The following is a 22,742-nucleotide window of genomic DNA, read 5'->3' on the forward strand; positions in this document are numbered from 1 at the left end:
ATGTACTCTGTTGGCATGATTAGAGATAAGGCCAATAGCTTTTCCACCTCTTGGCTCCTCACCACCAGGAAAATATTAAGTAAAGAAAGATCAGCACCAGGAAACTCAACAGACATTTATTTGCCAGAAATCAAGACTTCGACCTAATTCACAAACTTGCTTCAGTGAAAGAATCTGCTGATAGCTGGAAGACTCCTTTCCAGAGGGAGGCCGCCTTCCATGCTGGGAGAAAATGAATGATTCTAGGAGATTCTTCTGCCTGAGAGATTAAATACACAAGCTGACAATGGCCAGACCATATATAAAAATAGGACTGTGACCTACTATCTGCAACCACCAGTCCAGGAAACCAATCCCCTGTTACTAGTAACCAGTTCTGGAGGCCAGCTAGCAGACTTATAAAAAGTCATATCCACATTTTTAGAAAACAGTCTAGGGAACCACCAAACAATAGTCCTTTTTACGATTGGCCTAAAGTGAACAGGACTTGATCAATAACTGACAGTGTTCCTAATTTTTGTCTCTGCTTCTGACTTAGGACCAGCCAGAGAAAGCCAAATGTGCACCTTTAACCAATCACATGGGATGACCCACTTCCAGTTAGCCTGCCCACAGCCTCCCATGTCAACAGCCACCAGTCAGGACACATCAGAAGCTTTCTCTTTTGTCCTCTATGCAGCTTTCCCACTCCTCCCTGACTGAGTCTCGGCCACAACACAAGAGAGAGTGGCTGACTCTTTTCCTGTAGCAAATTCTGAATAAATAACCTGTGTCTGTTCTCATTTGCTTGGTCTTCATTTATACCCTCGTGCCCCAATGTTTCTTTTCCCATTTTGTATAGTAGTTAAGGTTGGGGCTCTGGAAACCCACCAGTTACCTGTGTTTGAACACAGGCATCAATACTTGCCAGCTGTGTGGCCTTGGGTAGGCTACTTTTAACCCCTGTGTATCAGTTTCCTCATTGTAAATGGGGTTGATGACTGCATTGCTCCATAAGGTATGTGAGTTAGATGACTCGATGCCCATTAAGGCATCTAGAACTATCTATTCTAAGTGCTACTGCTGGCCATTTTATCAGCCCTATTACAAGTAAGCTCATTGTCTCATTACACATGTCTTTGACCTGCATTATCAGGCATAAATCCTGATAAGATATAAATCTAATCTGGAAGAGGCAGGACTTGAAGCTGTTGACATTTATTCACAAATTAACCTGAATTAGTATAGAAGATTTATTAACCTAGGAAGAATCCTGAAATTTGATATCATCAGGCCTTGAGACAGGCTGTACACGTGTGGGTCTCTGGGGACTTCAGTGGGCATCAAATGAACACTGAAGTGAGAGGACACTGGAGTTTTAAGGATGCGGTTGTGGTTGTGATTGTGGTGGGGAGGAGGTTTGAGAATGGACACCAGTGCTGTGAAATCCATCCACTTAATGAGGCCGGGATTTTCACGGTGGACACAGTCCTGGTCGCCTCATATGTTTTCATAATTGGTGGAAGTAGACGGACCTCCTTCTCCAGGAGGAATCCAGGGCTCCCTGTACAGGTTTTCTATTTCTGTTCACCAGGAAGCTATCTCAAGAATTTCTCATTTGTAACATTCACCAATTTGGACTGAGAAGATCGGCTTTTCCCACCCTGCTGCTCTGCAACCTCCTGTAGAGTCATGAATCACTGTGTGGGTAGACAGGTCTCCTAGAGTTAAAGAATTAAAAAAAATAATAAAATAAAAATAAATAATAAAAAAACCCACCTTTGCTTGGTCAAAAGACAAACCCAGTTTAGGTATTTTTCTAGAAAATAAGCAGGGCATGAGATTTCTCTTGATGGCAATTGTGAACGGCCCCCTTAAGCAAAAAGTTCCTGAGTGGATGTCAGTTCAAGCCGTGGGGTCCAGACCTGTGTGGGCAGATAAGGAGACCCCAGGTGCAAAAGGCCAGGAGCAGCGGCCCTTTGTCTCACATTAAACTGAACCCTGCGTTTGGTGTGGGGTAAATGGATTATGCTGTGTGCTGACATGCCTGCTTCCAGAGTCTCTGATGAAACAGCTTGGGTTAGATCTCGAAGCATTAAAACTTCACCTTGAAGTCCTCCTTCACCTAACTGAGAAAGGGCTGCCTGCAGCAAAAGAAGTTACAGGGTTCTTCATATCCACTCTGCTGCTCAAAACTGAGACATGGCAGCAACAGGAATTATTTCTGCCTCAGTCTCTTTTGGAAAGAGCTGGAGTATAAGCATGTCAAAGACAAACCAAGAACAAACAAAAGTGAAACCCACAAAAAAAAAACCCACAAACAAACAAACAAAACCCCCAATGGAGCCAGAGAAGTCCAGTTCTCCCTTTACCTCTGCTGAAACAGTCTGTTTTTTAAAATTGGTTAGAACTACACCTGGCGGTTTTCCCTGACTACCCGAGGGGAAAGAAATAAAAATCTAGGAAAGATTCCCATACTGAGGCCTGGCTTATTTTCTTACTTTCTGCGTCAAGTAGTCAAGTTATTTACTTTGAAAGCTTCTGTAACTGAACATGTATATTTGCTGAGCTATTTCGAATGGGTTCTATTATGCCTCAGCCTTTTTCAGTGATGGACTTTGCACGTAGTTCTCAAGCCTGGTGGTGCAATTTCTAACCGGGAGGCGTTCTCAAGGCAGGCTGAGTAAAAGCAGTAGCATGGTTTAGGAATAAACATAATCTTTTAAGAGTTGGTGTTGCAGAGTTTTTTGTTGAGCTCCAGCAGCCGAGAACATGCAGCCTGGTTCAGGGAGTGTGCCCTTCTGGGGGTCGCCTTTGCCACCCGTGTAGTGGGAGTGAACCACCCGTCCTTACTTCTGCTGCAGTTGTGATGAGAGAAATCCTAATGGGTGAGTCAACCCCCGAAGTTGAAGCACAGAGAGGGAGGGTCCTGGTTCTTTGGAAGCCCCAGAGTCCCCCTCAAGTTAGCCAAGCAAAGGCTCACCTGAGTTGGCCAACCCCATAGAGACCCAGGGCAAAACTGAAACACAGGTCCCTAGTGTGGTCATCAATGGGGATTGTGCTAAGTCCTCATATATATATTATCACCTCTTCTGGTATTTACAAAAACAGAATAGGTACTGTTCCTTTTTTTGGTTCTGAGAAAGGGAGAGAGAAAGAGAGAGCGAGCAAGCAAAGCATGAAGAGAAAAGGGGCAGAGGGAAAGGGAGAGAGAGAATCTTAAGCAGGCTCCACACCCAGTGCAGAGTCCGATGTGGGGCTCCATCTCATGACCTTGAGATCATGACCTAAGCTGAAGTCAAGAGTCAGATGCTTAATCAACTGAGCCACCCAGGCACCACTACTTTTTCTTTTATAGATGAGAAAAGGCTCAGAGAGGTTAAGAAACCTTCCCTAAATCTCATAGCGACACTATAAGATCACTACTCTTAACCACTTCAGTGATGACTTTAGGGGAAACTCCCAGGAATCTGGAATGTGGACCAGATACTGGTGTTTTATAAAGCATCTGGATGATTCTATTATGAACCAGTGGTCTTCAGACCACTGAGAAACACTGAACTATATTACTATTCACTGTCCTGCCACTATTTATTATACACATTTATACCCTACTTGTTTCTTTAAAGAATTGGGAACAATTTTAAAAAAGAGGTCACACAAACAAAAAGGTTAAAAAAAATACTAGGGGACTTTAAAACTAATAAGGAGACCAAGAGACAAAAAAAAAAAAAAATGCTTTCTTCCAGTTAATAAGAAGAGGAAACAGTGGTGTATGTTCAACATGATCTTTTTTCCCCTGACATTTCTTCTTTCCTTCAGTAATTCCTATATGCTTAGCATAGATGGCTGTTTTGAAGTTATCCAATCTCGATACCAAACTGTTACTCATCTCTCGTCTCTTCTGTAGAATGTTCTGGGCTGGCATTTGATTCCTGACTATACTATGACTATACTACGCACTTCCCTGGTGGCAGATGATGAGTGAAAGCCAGGAAGGCAGATGGAGAGATGTAGAGGTTGAGCCACACACATGTGGGACCAAGCATGGCATGAAACAAAAGCTGGAGGGACTGGTGTACAGGTGTGTGCTATTGCCTCTGCTTGCCCCTCCAGACCCATCCTCCTCCCCTCTTCTCCATCTCCCCTGTGCCCAGGAGGTTGAGCTCTGTGGGCTGTGTCATCTGGATTCTCTCGCACCATGGCTTCCGGTTGGGCTCAGCCAATGGGGAATAATGGCAGGAAAACAGAGGCAGGGAAAGGGGGTATTTACATTCTGCTTATCTCCCTGAGGCAAAGGGGCAGTTGGCAGCAGTGCTCCTCTGCTGAAGGCCATGCCATCTGTCAGATAACCCTCTCCTACATTTACAGTTGACCCTGGAACAAGAGGGTAGGAGTGCCCACCCTCTGCATGGTTGAAAATCCACGTATACCTTTTGATTCCTCAGAAACCTAACTATTAATAGCCTACTGTTGACTGGAAGCATTACTGATCAAAGTTGATTAACACATATTTTGCATGTTATATGTATTCTATACTGTATTCTTATAATAAGCAAGCTAGAGAAAAATTATTATAAAAATCATAAGAGAAAATACATTTACAATACTCTCTCTCTCTCTCTCTCTCTCTCTATATATATATATATATATATATATAAAATCTGTGTATAAATGGATGTGTGGAGTTCAAAGCCATGTTGTTCAAGGGTCAATGGGACTCTCTTATTTTCTGGTGCCCGCTCTCTTTCCTTGCCCCTTCACACCTACAGGTCATAGCGGGTCCTGCATTGCCGTTAGGGTTTGTATGGGTTCTGCTTTGCAACTCTGGCCATAACCCTCTTCATTCCATGAACAGTCCTCAGGACAAGGTGCCATGCCACTTGAAGGACATGCACTGCCCCTTCTAAATCAGGCTCTAGGCACTAGGGACACCATATTCTCTGTACAGATGGCTCCAAGCCTAGTTGCAGCTTCAACCAGGACTTTTTTCTTGGCGGATCATGCACCTATAGCCACAGGCTCTGAGGGGTGGGGGCAGTTAAGACTCAGTTGCTCGTGTGGGAGAGTGAAGTGAGTTGGGACATGTGGGCTGGGTTGCCCAGGCTCGTGCATGTGAGACCCCTTCCTGGGACAGTACAGCCGGAGGTGGGAAGAAAAGTGAGGGTACAGGCTGAATAGCTCTCCTTACACCACAGATTTGCAGCAGAACTCCAAGGAGTCCCAGAACTGTTCATTCAAGCCAGCTCCCAGGCTATCAGAAAATGATATTTGGTTAGGTAAGTGGGCAAGATACATTGTATTTCACAGTTTGTTTGCTTACTTTACAGCTTTAAAATTTATAGACCTATGGGAGGTAGGCATCCATTTGCGCTCTTGCCCTGGGCTTCACACATGTTAGAGACAAGTATCCTAACTTCCCCTACTGCTGCGGGCCCTGGGATTCCCCACATGCCTTGGTGGTTTCCCTTAATGCTGCCCCACCTTTTGGGATGTTCCTGTACTGGTGTTAAAGCTATTGACTCTCAGCTTCGAAACTCTCTTCCCCTATACATTTCTTTGTGATATGGGACCTGGTTTACAACTGCACGAGGTCAACTAGCTTTTGTTAGGTTCTTCATGCCAGAGGGAGACTGCAAGCCTGGAGGAAGAAGGGATTTCTCCTTCTTGTTTGCCTCTTGCTCTATCAGAACAAGAACTTCTCTGTTCTTATCATGGCAGCTTCACCTTATACTCTGCTGGTGGTGTTTTGTTTTTTTCCACAGGAGCAGCAACTGAATCCCATTGGTCTAATTTGCCATTTGTTCTTCAAAAATCGCAGAATCAGCCTCATCACGGTCCCTCAGGAACCATCAACACCTGCCGTTGGAGCCTCCTCTTCTGAGGTTTGGTTCCCATCCATGAGGGCCTTTCTTTAATCTTTAATAATTCCAGTTGCTGCCCATAATTTCTCTGGTTCAAGCTCATCTACTATCTGTGATTATTTAGTGTTTTATTTTTACCCTTTCAAGTACCCAATAGACATGTCCTTATATTAAATTCTCTGTATTAAAATAACCAGTGCAAAAAAAAATAACCGGTGCATTTTTCTGTCTCTGATGACATCCACCATCAAACTCTTCTGAATGGCCCTTCTTGATTGAGCTGTGTGTTACCTGCTGGGACCCAGAATGATACTCCTGGCCAAGAGTTAAACCTGGAATCCTGTTTCTGGAGTCACAGTTAGGGCAAATGATGAGTGTTGCAATCCACAAAACTGACTTGATATTAAATCAGTGGCTTGGGATTCCTTAAATTCTCCTCAGTGAAGAACACTTTGCTTAGAGAAAGGACGTATGCTTCCATAGCAGATGCCATTGCAAAATAGACCAGAAGCATTAGGAAGTATTTATGTGAGCAATTCTTTTCATGGTGCTTTCAAACCATGTATGTGGAAAGCACATAAAGTATCATTTACACAAATCACTCCAGTAAGACTCCAAACCTTTCCTGAAACCCCACCCCTCCCTGGGCAAAATGTGCTGTTATCTCAAATTCTAACACCATCCTGTTATAACTTGACTATTTATTATGTGGAGTTGCTTATGTTGTGGGTGTGATATAAAGCATAAAAGTAAGGCTCAGTATTGTGTGCTGGCTTGACATTTGGTACAATCAGAAGGGCCTTGGATGGCCTAACTGCAAGTTTCCCTCCCCATTCTGCTCCTGTGGGTAAGGTTCTCCTTATTAAAGGGGTGAGGTACAATTCCTGGTTACCCCTGAGTAGTATGTTTTGGTTCCCTGTGGGCTTGCAGATTTATTCAAACATGTCAATCACATTCTCCCATGGGAACTAGGGACCCCTCACCCTTTCGATACTGTAAGGCCTACCTCCCAGAGGCCCTGGTTGCTCTTTTTTTTTTTTCTTTCCTGCAAACTTTTCTTAGTAAGGAGTTTTGCAGTACTACACGGACTAGTTTCTTATCTGTGCATATATAGTCACGGATTGTCTTAACATTGCACTGCTGATAAAGAAGATTCTTAAAGATCTCTTTAAGTATGAACTGTCCTACATTATGCCCAACCCTACTCAGGGAAAAAATTAAGTTGCCCCTCTTTCAAAGTGCATCAATTCTTTTAGACCATAATGATGTAACAGAATTACCTCCTGATTTCTAAGTGGCCTGAAGTTAACCATTGCTTAAAAATGAACACATTCTTTTCTTCACAAAGACAGAATTTTGCTTTCTATCTGGAAAGAGGGGGTGGCAGGCACAGAGCAAGAGTTAGGTGAGAAAAGAGAAATCGAATTGGAGCATACATTCATATTTTCAGTTTAGTGAACCCTCACAAGCTCTATCTGTATTTCCTTTTACCCTTCTCTCTCTGGTTCGATGAAAAAAACCTCTCTTTTCCAAGGTTAACCTAACTTTGTGTCCTTCACCTTGTTTCCTCCTTGGTTCATTGGACTCTGCTTGATGTATTTCTCTTTCTGAGCTCTTTGCCCCATCAACAAACATACTCTGGTCTCTTAACTTTAAAAGAAGTTCTCTGGATTGCCTCAAATCATTGTGCTATTTTTCACCTCTCCTTTTACCCTCAACTTCTTAAAAGTGTGTCTGTATTTAGTGCCTTCCTTTCCTTACTACGTGTACTTCTAACCTCTTGCCTTTTATTTTTCCAGCCCTGATCTTTTTTGACGACTTTAGAGCATTTGATCTTGTGGTCTACTTTCTCCTACTCAAACACTGCGAAATGGAAGTTGGTTTTCATGGTTGTCTTCCAATTTTCAGCTGATCCTTTCTTGGTATCTTTAAGTGCCATGGATCTTTCGATTTTCCAAGCATATCCTTAGAGTTATTCTTTTTTCTTTCTACTCTTTCCTGTTCTAGCTTTCTCCTGGACCCTGATGCCCCACTTCCTGTCATAGGTTTTGTCCCGGATGGTCCACCGGCATCTCAGAGTCAACATATGAACACCTTAAGTACATATTTATTTCCTCAAAGAGATCTCCCTGTCTGGGCATAGTCTTTGTCCCATTACTCTGATTCTATTTCTCCCTCATTTGTGAATCTTACCTCTCAGAATCCTACCTCTTAAACCATTTACCAAGGTCACACAGCTAGCCAGCTGTGATATAAGAGTATGTCTGACTCCACTACATTGTGCTCTTTCCTTTATTAGCCACTCAGAGGTGAAGAGATTAATAAAACCTAGTTTTAGCTCCTGAAGGACCTATGACAAAGTTCAGGGAAGAGTATTCTGAAAAAAATAATAACCCTTAGTAGGTTCTTAAATATTGTTAGTGTACCTCCCTCCTCTCCATAATAATCATTAAAGGTTTTTGTCATGATTATAGAAAAAATGTTCTGGTTCTTCCAATATTTGTATAGTCTGAATATTGGACAGTAGCCCCTTCCCACTATTTTTATTAAAAATAAAACAAGTCTGTTTGATCAACATTTACGGTTAAAATAATAAATGATAACCTGAAATCAAAACACGTCCCCATATTTAAGCCTGTACTGTAAATCATACTCTCCACATTCAGATGTACTCTCCCTAATTAATTTCAGGTGTTTAAAGCTATATTATGGTAAGTTGTCATGGTTTCGAACAAGTGAAGATAATTTAGCCATCTGCACTATTTCTTCTCAGTTACAAACCCAGCATTCTGAAATAAGATGGATTTAAATCTGCAGAGACAGCATTCAGAGAAAGAACAAAGCCAAAAATGCTAAGTGCATGAAAATTCCCATCAGCCCAAATCTCCCGCCAATATTTGGAGGGTGTCTGATTGAGCATGGCTGCTTGACATTTATGTTATATTTTGACTGATTTCTTTCTTCAAGAAAATGATATCTCCATTTAATTTTTTTTCCTCTTGTATCACTGCAGTATCTCATCTCCCTATGATATACCAAGATAGCTCAGAAAGCTCCTAGAGATCTAGTGACTAAACATTTTTCTTTTTTCTTCTTCATTTTTTTTTTGGCAATAGAAATATGTGATACCTAAAGGAGATATGAAATTCACTAACAGACAGAGACTCACATTTCACAAGTGATATCTAAGACTAACCTTCACGTTGGCTGTATCCTATTTAGAGATGAGGACTACAGCAAATGGAACAATGATGTGATATTATTTAACTAGTGTTGTGCTGATTACAATATTAGGTTGTGTAATCACAGAAGCCTTTATCACAGGAGAGGACCCCTCTCTCCCTTAACTTGTGACTTCCATTTAAACTGTGAGGATTCCAACTGTGCAAATAAAAGTGTTGTTTTGGTAACAGCTTGTTGAGAGAACTCCATGTTGTCCCAGAATGTACTTGAAGAAGATTAATGAGTCCTACATATATGCCAAGTCAATCTGTTCCTCCCTGTCAATCACCATCTCAAGAACAAGCTTCGCTATCTCTGCCTATATGTTTTCAAATTAATGTATGGCTTAAATTTTAACTGAATCATGGAACAAATGATTACTAAAGACTTTCCAAATGCATGGCCAAGGAGTTTTGCAGTAGTATCCACTGAACATTATTGAGAAGACCTGTCCACTCCTGCAGTTCTCAACCAAGCAGTGACAGTAAGGGTTGAAAAGATGTTGCCTGCCTGTTCTTTGAGGAAGTTGAATAACTTTTACTGTACTAGTTATTCAAATGCTGAAGACTTAAAATATTGTGTTTCTCCTTCTTTCTTAGCCATCTTCATCTAGGGATCTCTAAACACTCAGTCAACTCCCCACTAGCCTGCTTTCCTCATAGAGTGATGGGTTCATCTATAGTCATTAATATGACTGCGATACCATGAGAGGGATTGGAACACCATGCCATGCTTGAGCCTCCTGAGAACACCAGCTGTTCCTGGCTGGCTATAGGACCCAAGGGTGCTAACAATCACCACAGTTGATAAAACTCATGTTCTTTCTACAAGAGTGAATTTCCAGTTAAACAACATCTAAGAGGAAACTTTCAGTCAATAGGGACTTAAATACTAGGCTTCTCCTGCAGAATTCATAGATAATCACATCACAGTCCTAAGTGAAGACTGTGCCACCTAGTACCTCATGGACTGGGGAGACAGGGCTCAGCGCAAAAGATTCGGCAGTGGCCAATGTCCAAATCCAGAATTGTCTAAAGAAGTACCAGAAAGAGTGATTCAGAAGAGGAACTGAGGTCAGGATCCGGGGCATGTGGTCAGGTATCAGAGGCTGGCAAACAGTATTTTCCTTTTATAGGACTATTTGTGTTGGTTGTTTCATCATCATAAAGACACTACAAGACTTTAGTCAATTATACTATTTTGTTTTAGAAAATGATTCTTAAACATGGTGTCCATCAAAACCATGTAGGACACTAAAATGCAGATTCCTGGAGCTTAACCCAGTAGATCAGAGCAAGGTCAAGGGATCTGTATCTTAAAAAGTGTCCCCAGTGGATTGTGATGTACGTGCTCCTCACATCCTACTTTGAGATATCTTGAGAGACTGTGGCTTAAGGAATACCAGTTTAGACTGAGGCACTGTGTGATCATAGGTGAATGCCAAGTCAAATGCATTTCTATTTTTTAAAATATTTATTTATTTTAGAGAGACAGTGTGTGTGCATGTGTAGGGGGAGGGGCAGGAGGCAGAGGGGAGAGGAGACAGAGGGGAGGGAGAGGGACAAACAGACTCTGCACTGAGCTCAGAGCTCAACTCAGGATTCAATATCATGACAGAGCTCAATTCAGGGCTTGATCTCAGGACTCTGAGATCACAACCTGAGCTGAAATGAAGTCAGATCCTTAACTGACTGCATGACCCAGGTGCCCCTGAAATATATTCCTTTCTTTTTTAAAAGATTTTATTTATTTATTTGAGAGAGAGAGAGAGCAACAGAGATAGCAAGAGAGAGCACGAGTGAGGAGAACAGGGAGAAGCAGGCTCCCCACTAAGCAGGCTCCCCACTAAGGTGATGCAGGGCTCCACCCCAGGACTCCGCAATCATGACCTGAGCCAAAGGCAGACACTTAACTGACTGAGCCACCCAGGTGTCCCAAATGCATTTCTTTAGAAGACATGGCTAGCTTATTTTTGAAAGATCTGGTATTGAATTAACCATTAGTTTCTAGCTTGTGAATACTGTACAGAGTAAAAGCACAAAGAGACACAACCATGATTTTCTGTGCTAATATCAGCAGAAAACTACCACTTGACCATCATCTTAATTAGCTATTTTGTATTATAAATACTCTGAGCAATCATCAGCTGCAGGTGTAGGTCCACCCTCTAGTTTACTCCTATGTAATTTGAAGACACAACATTAAAGAGACAATTCTATTCTGTATCTGGGATAAAAGAACAGTACCAATTCAACCCTGAAAATAGTTTTTAATAAGAATTAGTGAATAGCATGCTGTATTTATTCACTGCTTCAGAAACCTCTCTTCATTCAATACACCCAGCCCATCTCTGCACTCACTGTTTCCAAACAACTTTGTAGGTAACCAGGCATCAATATATGATAGTTATATAGCAAGTGAGAGGAGTCTCCACCCTATCTACCCTAACCATCCCTGCATTATCAACTTGAAGGGCAGAGAGGGCTCCTAGACACCCCCTGTATATAATTATACATGGGTGTTGGAGGAGGATGGCACACAGGAAAAAGAATTAAACGTCCCTCTGATTTCCCATTAAGACAGCAGAGCAGCTCTAGAAATTGTTCAGCTTCTACACAGCTTGGACATTGTCTTGAGGATAAAGATATATGTTAAGTCATAGCCTGGCATACTAGTTAAATATTAGTTAAGTCACAGTTTGGAAATGTTAGCACTGCCTTGATCCCATTTAGAGCTGATGAGAAAGACCCTGGGACAGAGTGCCTTCGTTGTCCTTACAAGGGATTCTTTGGTGTTCTGACTGAGGCAGGGGTAGATTTCATTTACTCTCACTGTGCAACGAGGAACCAGATATGAAGGTGGCTGGAAGACACATTCATAAATGCAAGTGGTCTCCAAAATATGGCTAACAAATGCTTGACTAATCTTTAAGACTACTGTGTAAAAAGAGCAGGACAGCTGTTTAACATTTTATGGACCAGGCTCTGATGTGGAAAGCTTACAGACTCTCCACTCGTGAGAAAGAATACAACCACCACACTGCACATGCCTCCTCTGAGTGTGGCAGGGCAGAAATAAAAGGCATGTCTACTAAATATCATTCAGCAGCAGCATTAGGCTCTGTCCAGGAGGGTGAAATGGATTGAATTTGCTATAATGCTAATTTACACTGCCTTTAATGAACGTACATGTTTAACTCACAGAAGGAGAAGTGCTGTTGTACACCCAACTTCTTTCTACCCCACTCAGGCTGATAAGACATTCTCCAGACAATTGTAATTATGGGCAATTTGTAATAATAATAATAGTTGCTTTTTATTAGATGCAGTAAAAATCAATTCTACATTCAATTACCATTCTTGGCTGTGCTATGATAGTCCAAAGTAAATGCTAGTGTCAAAACAAAACTAACTATAATGACAATAATAAAGTTTTAAAGGACAAAATCCTCCTTTTAAGATCAAAATGTACCCCCCTTTTTAAAGTCCCTCCCATACCACTGAGTCATGAATGAATTACGTGCATTCTTGTTTCACTTGTTTGACGATAAAGATCTTAAATATTGCCACATGTAATAGCACAGATCTTTCCAAGAATGTGACACCATAGTAATTATCACCACTCATTAAATAACAGGACTGGATAGTGAGTATGGGCTGAACATCAATTCAGCATTGACACAGGCCAACATTGCAGACGGACTCCTCATGGGGTTATATAGATGGGATTCCTTCTCCCAAAGTTGTTAATTTAGAGAGAGTAGAGTAGCATATTCATTTCTAAGGTTCAAGAGTCAGGTTTTTAAGCTTGGGACTTTCCTCTTATATATAGATAGTGTTCGTTTCATAGGAAACCTCCCATATTAATACTAAATGCCAATATCACCTAGCTGCCCACATGATAGTGAGGAAGGCCAAAGGTGTCTGCTGTCCCAGAATCACCTTTCTAATCCTTCATACCTGCCTTCATTTTGGCCACCAGGTAATCTGTGCCTTTTGTTCTTTATGTCTTCTATCTTAGTATTATCTTCTCCCAGAGAGTTTGGTGAATTCACTTACCCCTTCCTGGTGTCTTTGCTTTGTGACCACAACACAACACAACAAAACAAAACAAAACACAAGTATATTTCAAGTTGTGAAAATTCAAGCACCTGTGGATTGAAATAAAACCCAGTAAGGTGGTTTGGTTAGCAATATTTCATGATGAACTAGACCTGCAGAGGTTCTGGGCTCTAATATGAGACCCTCCACTAGCTATATGATGTTGGGTAAGTCATTTAACATCCCGGGGGACTGAATGAGACAATGTATGGGAAAGTCCTGGCAACACTGAATGAAATACCATATACATGTCATAGAGTCAATTGGCTGGCTTTCCTGAAATGAGCTTTTCTTGAGTGAGGATTATGACAGCCAGGTCAAAGAAGTATGACCTCTTAGGACTCTTTACAGTGATTCCTTCATGATAGTTTGTCCCTGTCCATGCACTTACTCCTGGGGTCATCAAAGCCCCAGAAAAGTGATGTAAGCAACAGCACTCTTCTTCCTGTAAAGGATTATTGTCAGCCACTAGACATAATAATTTGTTCTTCGATTGCCGTTTGGGATTTCCTAGGACATTAGCCAGAAATTCCTCTGGGGTCCCAGCCATGTAAAAAGTTAAAGACTCAGAAAAGAAATATAAGTATCATTTAGAAGACCTCAAGTATTAGAGTCACCTAAGAAGAGTCAAATGAATTCCACGTACTCTATGGCATATATCATCTTTAAAAGGAACATTCATGCATTAATACATTATTCTCTCTGTAGTTTAGCTAATTAGAATAGGCCATATTCACAGCCTCACAGGTTTATCACTGGAGTGTGACATCACTGAGTACTGTAGTCCTGGGAGATGGTTAGCCAAATATTAACTGACTTGGTCTCCTTTTATGTAAATGTGTGAGCAAAGAAACACATCTGGATCTTTTTCTGCTTGTAATGAAATCATAACATTTTGCCTGAATGGGTCAAAATAAAGTGCTACAGATGATTTATAAACTATGGTACAAGTTCAATAACATATCCTTGTCTGGTCCTTGTCTAGAATATGCTTCTTTGCTCAGATGACCAGACGTCCAGCTCCCCAGCGCTCCTCTAGTCTGTGATTTCCAACCCTATTTATAAAGGATTCATCCAATTTAAAAGGAATCCATCCATCCACCTCATTATATAGAAAAATGAATGCTTGCCTTCCATATGACATTTGTTTAGCAATTACTGAAGATAATTCATTCGTTTATCCAACAAACATTTATGTAAAAGAAGAATAGGAAGTGGCAAGGTGTAGGGTTGGTAGGGGATGAGCTCTGAGTTGATCTGTGGAATCTGAGATGTCTGTGGGCCATCTGGATGGAAATGCCCAGAAGTCAGTTGGATAGACATGCTTGAACCTAAGGGCGGGTTTAGAAACTATCAGTATCTGCTTTGTATGAAGTCACTCTGAAATTAAGTGGGTGGCAAATAATGATGGCAGAGGGAAGCCTATCAAATGGCACTAATTAAAGATGTACAGAAGGAGTTTACTAAGAATATATCAGACAGGTGAGAAGGCGAGTCCCATTTGCTCCTTTGTAACATTACTGAGACATTTCTCCAAAAAAACTTCATTTGAAGTGTTGATTCCAGATAAAATATCTTCAGAGAAACCTTCATGCATTGAGTTACAGTGGTTTTTGACTAGAATATTGGGTACATGTGACAGCCTATTATTTTTTATTTTATAATGTTTTTGCAGTGATAGTTGGAAGAGAAAGGGGTATATACTTGGCTAATAAACAGATTAAAAACCTCACAAGTTCGGTAGGCAAATCTTTAAAAGCTTTATTATTTTTAAAAGGAACTGAGGAACTTAGAAATATGGCCCCATTTCAGAGCCTTCTATTGTTAGGGCTAGCATGATGATTTTACCAGAAACATATGCATATGTTCATACAAAGACTTAACATTCACTGCCCACATGACATATTTGTAGGCTTCCAGGCACTAAATATGCAGTAGATGCTGACCCTTTCCTCGAAAAACACACAACCAATTTTTCTAAACAAAGCTTAAGTTTAATTCCAAGTTTCAAAACTACTTTGGTAATTTATTAGCTCAAAAAGGAAGTCCTCACATCCTCACTGTGAGGCATTCTTTGAATAATATAGTAGAAATAGATGACAGTGCTTGAAATCTCTTTAAAAAGCCAAGTACACATTTCCTGGAAGTATCAGTGAGAGAAATTCTATCACTTCTAATTATCTCTTCTAATGCCTATCTCCTAAGTCACTATTTCTGAAAGCAAAATCTCCTTTGAAGCAAAATAAAATTAAGGTCATGGATCGCCTTTGGTGTGATAGGCATTTTATGGGGTAATGGTATACAAATGGCCATAGATCCCCGATCTCAATCCCATGGAAATAATGATTGAACATCTATTCAAAGCTTTGTCCAGCTTGTGTTCATATTAAGCAGGAAGTGATTTTAGCCTTAAGATCTCTGAATCTCCTAGGACAAGTTTATTTTTATTTTAGACTTGTATATACACATATAGAGAAAGAGGCACACATACATACACACACACACACACCCAGAAGGAACATACTCTTTCAAACTTCTATCATTAAATTTTCCCTCTAAAACATATTTAGGTCAAGAGCAAAATGCCTCATGAGGGCCCCATATACTTTGTTGTTCTAGTTCTTTCTTATTCCTTCTACTTTCATTTTATCTTTCTGCATTTCTTATGATTTAAGTACCAACTGTCTAAAGAAGATCTCCTTCATTAAAAGACTTTCCTGCCAAACAGGAACATACAGATTATAATCTCTCTGTATGACTTCTATTTGTGCAAAATTTAAATCAAATCTGCCGAAGTCATTAATGCATACAGTTTATTGAATTTTGACATCGTAGAATTTTACTGGCTGAAGAATTTGGAATTCAAGCTGGATGGAGCCATTCACAGATGTAAGATGCTCTTGTTTTGTGTGGCCAGCCAGATTGAGGTATGAAGTCTTTCATTTGCTGAATGGAAATTGTGGGTAATTCCTGGGCTGCGGGGTTGGAGGTGCAAACTTGCTCTCACACAACCCTACTCTGGAGATTGCACCTATACCATCAGCCCTGGGAGGGCAGGGACTGTGCTGTGTCTCTTTTTATTGTTGCATCCCCAGTGTTAAGAATAAAGTATTGTGTTCAATGAACATTTGATAAGTGAATGAATGCTGAATGGAGGTTGAGTGGATGCCCTGATGTTCCTAGCCCCCCTGCAAGCATCAACTTCTTATTTTGATTCCAGGAAATGGCAGCTTTGGTAGTAGAGGCTAAGGGGTTCTTCTAGGCTGGTTTCATATTAAGTTAACAAAATTTCACTAGCTCCTCAGCAACATAGTGAAGTGTACACAGCATTGTAGTAAGATGGCTCCAAATTCTGGGGATGATTCACCTTCTGACTGCTGATCAATAAAAGTTGAAGTACAATGGATGTGAGTGGCCATCTTCACACTAACCCACTCTTAGACTTGCTTTGAATGCATGTAGCTAAAGTACCTAAAATGTTTTCAGATATTCTTTGAAAGATATATGTATAGTCAAGCCTTGAGTGTTACTGAAGAATGTTGTAACCTAATAAATTGCATTACAACTTAATGGGCTGGAGGAACTGCATGGTGCACATAAAAAAGGAAATTTGACAATGAGAATCTGTCAGTATTTATCTGTCAGGTCCCTGTTGCCTGCTAGTTCCTCCCTGCCTCATCTCCCAGAGGCAGACTCCTGTGGCAGTTCCCAAGGAGGCACCGTTCTGCACAAGACTCTAGAATCGACCCCTTCCTCTTAGCAGGGGAGACTGAAAGAGTTCCAACCCTTTGTATCTCAACAGCCAGCATCTTTTCTGTTTGCCTGTCTTCGTCCTAAACTTCATCCCAGTCTATTGTGCTAATGTCATCCAATGAAGAAATATGTTGAATATGATTAACAAAAACCTTTGTTTTCCTGATAGGAATATGCTATTGACCTTTCAAAAATAAGGGGTGCTCTATAGGATGTTACATGTTCCGTGGGAAGATGGTTCCAATGATCCTCCAACCTTGGGAAATGCTGTATACTATATCCTATTTACGCAGACTTAACAATTCAAATTGGCGTGTCCAAGATTAAGAAGTGGTATAGTAAAGAAATCGATTTTGCCTATTTGAGCCCAACAATTCCCAACGTTTGTTGAATGAACTTCCCCAAACAGGAATTTCTACTTCTCGGGTCCATGTTCGCCAAGCATCTTACTGATAGTTAATCTGCTGCCCCAGACACCCTGGTACCAAGAAGTACTGCACAAAGTACTTGCAAGCATTTTGGGAAAAACAGAATCTTGTATTATGTGTGAAGGAGGCTGCTTGGAGCCCAAAGATTACTGGGATTAGTTAGCAGTATTTGCCAAGGCTGCAGCAAGTATGAGGGACTCATTCATTTTTGCCATCCTTGCCCCAGATAAAAGTGACCTCACCAAGATGCTCCTACCTTGTGAGACCCTGGCTGGGCTGTAGCCATTCTCTTTCATTAACAACCAAGTTTGGGACACTACTCACTGCCCAGTTACCCTTATTCATTCCTTCTTCGTTAGCTGGGAGTTAGAGAAGGATGTGATAAGTCCGTAGAGCTTGATATTTTTTCTTTTATAAAATAATACATCTGCTTATGGCTTTTTTTTTTTAAGTAGTATGGATATCTTGGTAGAACCCTGGAAGTTCCATTTAGATGACAAAAATCATGTAACGAATTAAATTTCATGTACTTTACTTTAGCTAACAAATCAAAGGGGTTCTACAGATTTTGTGTAGTATGAGCAAACAAACAAAAAACAGAAATAGACCCACAAATTCAGAGAACAAATTAATGGTTGCCAGAGGAGAGGAGAGTAGGAAGATGGGCAAAGTGAGTGAAGGGGACAGGGAGGGGTAGGCTTCCAGTTACGATGTGAATAAGTCACAGGGGTAAAAGATAAAAGATACAGCACAGGGAATATAGTCAATGGTAGTGTAGTAGCATCGTTTGGTGACAGATGGTAGCTACACTTGTGATGAGCGCAGTGTAATGTATAGCCTTGTCCAATTACTATGTCGTACACCCAAAACCAATGTAACATTGTGTGTCAACTATACTTCAGTAAAAAACAAAACAAAACAAATAACAGATAAATGCAGCCGCTTCCCCTTTTTCCACCATTCTAGGTCCACCTTTTTGGATCATTTATACGATGAATATAAGGCCCAGGGAAGTTAAGAGTTTATAAAAGGTAGCTGATAAAAGGATCTATCTTATCAGGCTATTGAGAATAACAAATTAAAGACCTACACAAAGTACTTAGCACAGTGCATGACACTGATTAGTAATGCAAACTCTTTCAGCTGTTATTAATCGGAAAACTAAAACCACAGAACCTTAATTCAGCTTCTTAGGCCTCTACCTCCCCTGTCATATCCACATCCACCCCGGGCTCCCCCACTCTGCCTTCTTTGGTCAAGTGCCTGACATTTTTATGGAGACATGGCAGCTCTATTTTGAAATGTGATTCTTGCATGGCTTGCGTCCAAGCTCTTGTCCACCAGTGGCCCCCTTCACAGTTGTGCTTGGTCTTACTTTTATGCTTGGTCTGGGACTGATGACTCTACTCTAGCTCATTTTGACCATCCCATGGTGAGGATACCTCCTCCTGGGACTCTCTCCTAGGGTCAATGCTCTTGTTTCCGGGCACTTACTTCCTTCTTGCACGGTGCCGACCCTGCATTTGCCTCAGACTCAGCCACCCGAAATCTTGTTCCTTCAACTGAATTTTTGACAGAAACTTGCATTTCAAAAACTGGTTTCATTACCATAGCACTATGGCTCTTGTCAGGACCTGATGTGAAACCATCTAGCTTGACTAAGTAGTTACTAATCTGTTTGGTTTCCATTTAAACTTCCTTTTCCCCCACCATGTGCTCATTACTGTGGTTTATATTCAGCTTCTGATGATAGCTAACCATTTTTGTGAAGCCTAGAGCATAATAGGTATTAAAAGCTCAAGCCTTCTGATGCATCTGCTATTTGTTTTCCCTCCCTACTAATTAGCGGGTCTACATTCTCCTTTGTCTTGTTTCTAATGTATTTGTGAAATATTGTCTGGCTGCCCGTTGTTTCTCTTGCTAGTTGCATCTCACATTGTGCTTTGGCTTTCCGGCTGCTGTTCCCATATTATACATGCCCTATTCTCTTACCCTTGCCTTTAGCAGCGTGCCCTCATTTTCCCTTTGCATGTCATTTTATCCTGGCAGCTTAAAACTCAGCGTGGGTTTTGCTTTCCATAGAATCACTAGCTGGGTGAAAGCTTGAGGACAAGCTCTTAAGCACTGGAGAATAGAAATATTTGGCTCTATGGTATCTAGTGCTTAGCACAAAATGTAAAATATTCCAGTATGTTCTAGAAAGTTGACCTATGCGAACCCAGCAGGCTGGACAGTTAGCCATGGTGTTAGGTCAAGATCTAGATACTCTAAGGTAGCCTTTGTCAATGGTAGTGAAAATTGGACAAGGCATCGGGTAGGAAAGGGGCTTTCATACCAATTCCTCTTGCCCTCTTCTGCTCCCATGAGCACTGGTAGAAATTTCAGATTTCTCTATAGGTCATTAGATAAATGCTTATGAATTGTTGAGGGCCATCCAATGTTGTCATGCCATTTTTGAAATGTGAAGCAGGCTCACATTTTTTGTCCCTTACCTGGCTCGATGCACTGAAAGATTTAATAGACCCAACTGTGAAGCAAAAAGTAGGACAATGAAGTCAAGAACTGTGGCATGGACTTCCTCAGCTGGTAATAAGTTGGCAGGCCCGCAAGGACAGCCGTATCCCCTCTTCTGCTTAACCTTCTGACATTCAGTCGGGCCAGAGGGTCTGGGCTCATCTAGATAGAAGCAGTCCTTACCTTCCATAGGCTGTGAAGATCGCTTCCAGCATCTGGAGGAACCAGGGCAGCAACTCACGCACGTCTCATGGGCGGATCCCAGTATCTGCTGGTTGCACGGTAAACACAAGGGAAAGCAACCTAGCCGTCCAACTCAAGATTCTCACTAGTCTTTGAAGCTGGGATGGACCTTGTGGTCTGGCCTAGCTCAGCATCTGGGAGGTGTTTGTAAACAGAACAACCTGAAATTGTTCACCGACAAGAAGGCTTTCTTGGGGAGAATGGGATCTGGCAGGAGCACTATGAGCATTTCTTTCATTTTTAGCACTCTGCTTTCATGGGCTGCATCTATCTGTCAGGACCATTTTCCTTTCCTTTTTCTACCACTAGGAAGTTGAATTAGCTGTTGACTTGTAAAGTTCCAAAGCTTCTCTAATGTTGTACTGTAACATAAATTGTCAAAAGTAATGGCGTGGGTCATTTCATTTATTAAAATTCTGATCCATCCACTGATGATCTGAATTCTTTTTTTTTTTTTTGATTTAGCCTAACATCAGGCTATATTAATTTGCTTAGAAGATTTATCCAAGGTATTCATACATCCTTATTTTAATAGGCCTTCCGAAGCCCGACCCTTTAAAAGACAATTGTTTCCAGAGATGAATAGAGGCTGCACTTCATAAACACATGGAACCTGCCCACAAAATAGCCAAATAGTTTAGTGTTTTGCTAAATTCTGCTTCTCGCTTGCTGCATGGCCTATCTCGCCAAAAATCAACGCTAGGCTGTCCTCAGATTGGTATTCATGTTCAGCCTCAGATCATCCTAGTTAATGTCACTTTGTTTTATGATTAAATTCCTAGAATTCTGCTTAGTTTTCTTAAAACTTGGTTCTTATTCATCCCCTTTCTGACTCTTTTTGGATTGAACTTCTGACAAGTTTTTGGCCACTTGGAAAGCTCTGTTGGGCTCACCTCAGGTGCTCAGCTCCCAGCACTATGCCTTCCCATCCCCATGGAGAAATTTATATCCTTCAGAGATGGCCCCTCAGCCAACCTCTCCTCTCCTGCACCTTTGGAGCTTGGGCCACCAATAGGATGGTCCTTAAAAAAGGCTACTTCTGCGTATGGAGCTGTTTGTCTCTCATAGTTTGTGATATGCTGCATCTATTCTGATGTCCACCAGATAAAAGTACATGCCAACACTGGGTGCAAACATTGCACCTTATCAGATTCTGTGCATCATTACCTACTATTAAGAATTTTACTGGACTTTAGTTAATAATTTGCAACCCAAGATAATAAGACAAATTTCTACTGTTGTGGTGTTTGGAATTATGGAATCATTATACCGGGGCACCTGGGCAACTCAGTGGTTGAGCATCTCCCTTTGGCTCAGGGCATGATCCCAGGGTTCTGGGATCGAGTCCCACATCAGGCTCCCCGCAGGGAGCCTGCTTCTCCTTCTGACTGTGTCTCTGTCTCTGTCTCTCTCTCTCTGTGTCTCTCTTGAATAAATAAAATCTTAAAAAAAAAATCATTATACTAAGAGAGCCCATAGACATTCTCTAGCACAATCCTTTCTCAATATCTATGAGGAGCCCAGAGCCCAGAGCAGTTCCATAACTTCTCTGAGGTCATAGAGCAGCAGACTAAGACATGAAAATATAATCTCCTGCCTTTTATTGTATTTTTTTTTTCTTTATCACAGTTTCAGTTTCGGTCTGATATAAATAATGCACATACATGTTGGTGAGAAAGCACACTTTTTGTCTTAGGGCCATTCTAAGAATAGCACTGAGCCCAGGAAAATAATCATAGTCTGACAACTGCTCACAACAGCTCCCACTAGAGAGAAAGACAAGGCTCCAACCACGAGGAGGGGCATCAGCTGTGGGGTGCTGGGAGAAGCTGGGCTGGGCGCTATCGAGGGGCCCCCTGTCTAGTGGTGACATGAAGCAGATAGACACCAAGTGTGACTGGGCTGTCTGCAGAACTGGGGTGGGTGGGGGGGTTTCGAGGTGGTTAGTGGGTTGTTATGACACGGTTTGTCACCTCTTGGACAGAAATGAAATGCAGCCGTGCCAGTGAGGCCATTGTCCTTATGTGAGAGACTGGCCCACCCCAGGTGCAGGCGGCTGCAAGGCCGGAAAGGGAAATGCCATTTTATAAAGGATTTTCTAGCACATTAACTGCATAATTCCTCAGCAGGATCGTGAGCTCGGTGCAAAGTGCAGCCTTCTCCCCCATAATTGCCATGGTGGGATTGCTTTCGGAAAGCCTTCAAAGCCCTTGCGAGAGGCACGGCCCATCTCAGCACCCAGTGAGACGACGCCCTCGCGGCTCCTCTCTTCACCTTTCTTTTTAAGGCTGCCAATCAAAATCGTTTCCCAAAACTGGGCTAATTTCACGAGACAATCTGGCATTAGCCCTTGCTGATGTCTTCAATGCACTTGACTAAGGGATCCAGGCTTCAAATGTCGGATACGGACTCTGAGTGTCAGCCCACACTCCAGGAGAGAGTCACATGTCAAAATATATTTCTTATTATGGGAGCCGAGCTGACCAAGGTCAGGATTATGAAGGTTTGACAGCCTTCCCATTTTTCTTACTACGATGCTTGCCTTTCCTCCTTCCCGGCCAGAATTCTCATACCAGGAAGGAAAAAAAAAAAAAAAAAAAGAGTAAATTGGCTAAAAGTGTCAGCTTGAGGGTAAAAAC

At 41.5% G+C, this 22,742-nt stretch overlaps 1 long non-coding RNA gene across 1 annotated transcript; it reads left to right on the forward strand.

The window, feature by feature from the left end:
- The first annotated feature begins 2,729 nt into the window (after window positions 1–2,729).
- LOC121497842 lies at window positions 2,730–5,880 on the forward strand. Its single transcript, XR_005989542.1, has 4 exons — window positions 2,730–2,867; window positions 3,890–4,063; window positions 5,178–5,258; window positions 5,745–5,880. It is a non-coding gene; the product is annotated as an uncharacterized LOC121497842 (long non-coding RNA).
- Window positions 5,881–22,742: the final 16,862 nt, after the last annotated feature.

This window comes from Vulpes lagopus, chromosome 8, assembly GCF_018345385.1.
Source record: "Vulpes lagopus strain Blue_001 chromosome 8, ASM1834538v1, whole genome shotgun sequence".
In the NCBI taxonomy this organism is placed as follows: domain Eukaryota; kingdom Metazoa; phylum Chordata; class Mammalia; order Carnivora; family Canidae; genus Vulpes; species Vulpes lagopus.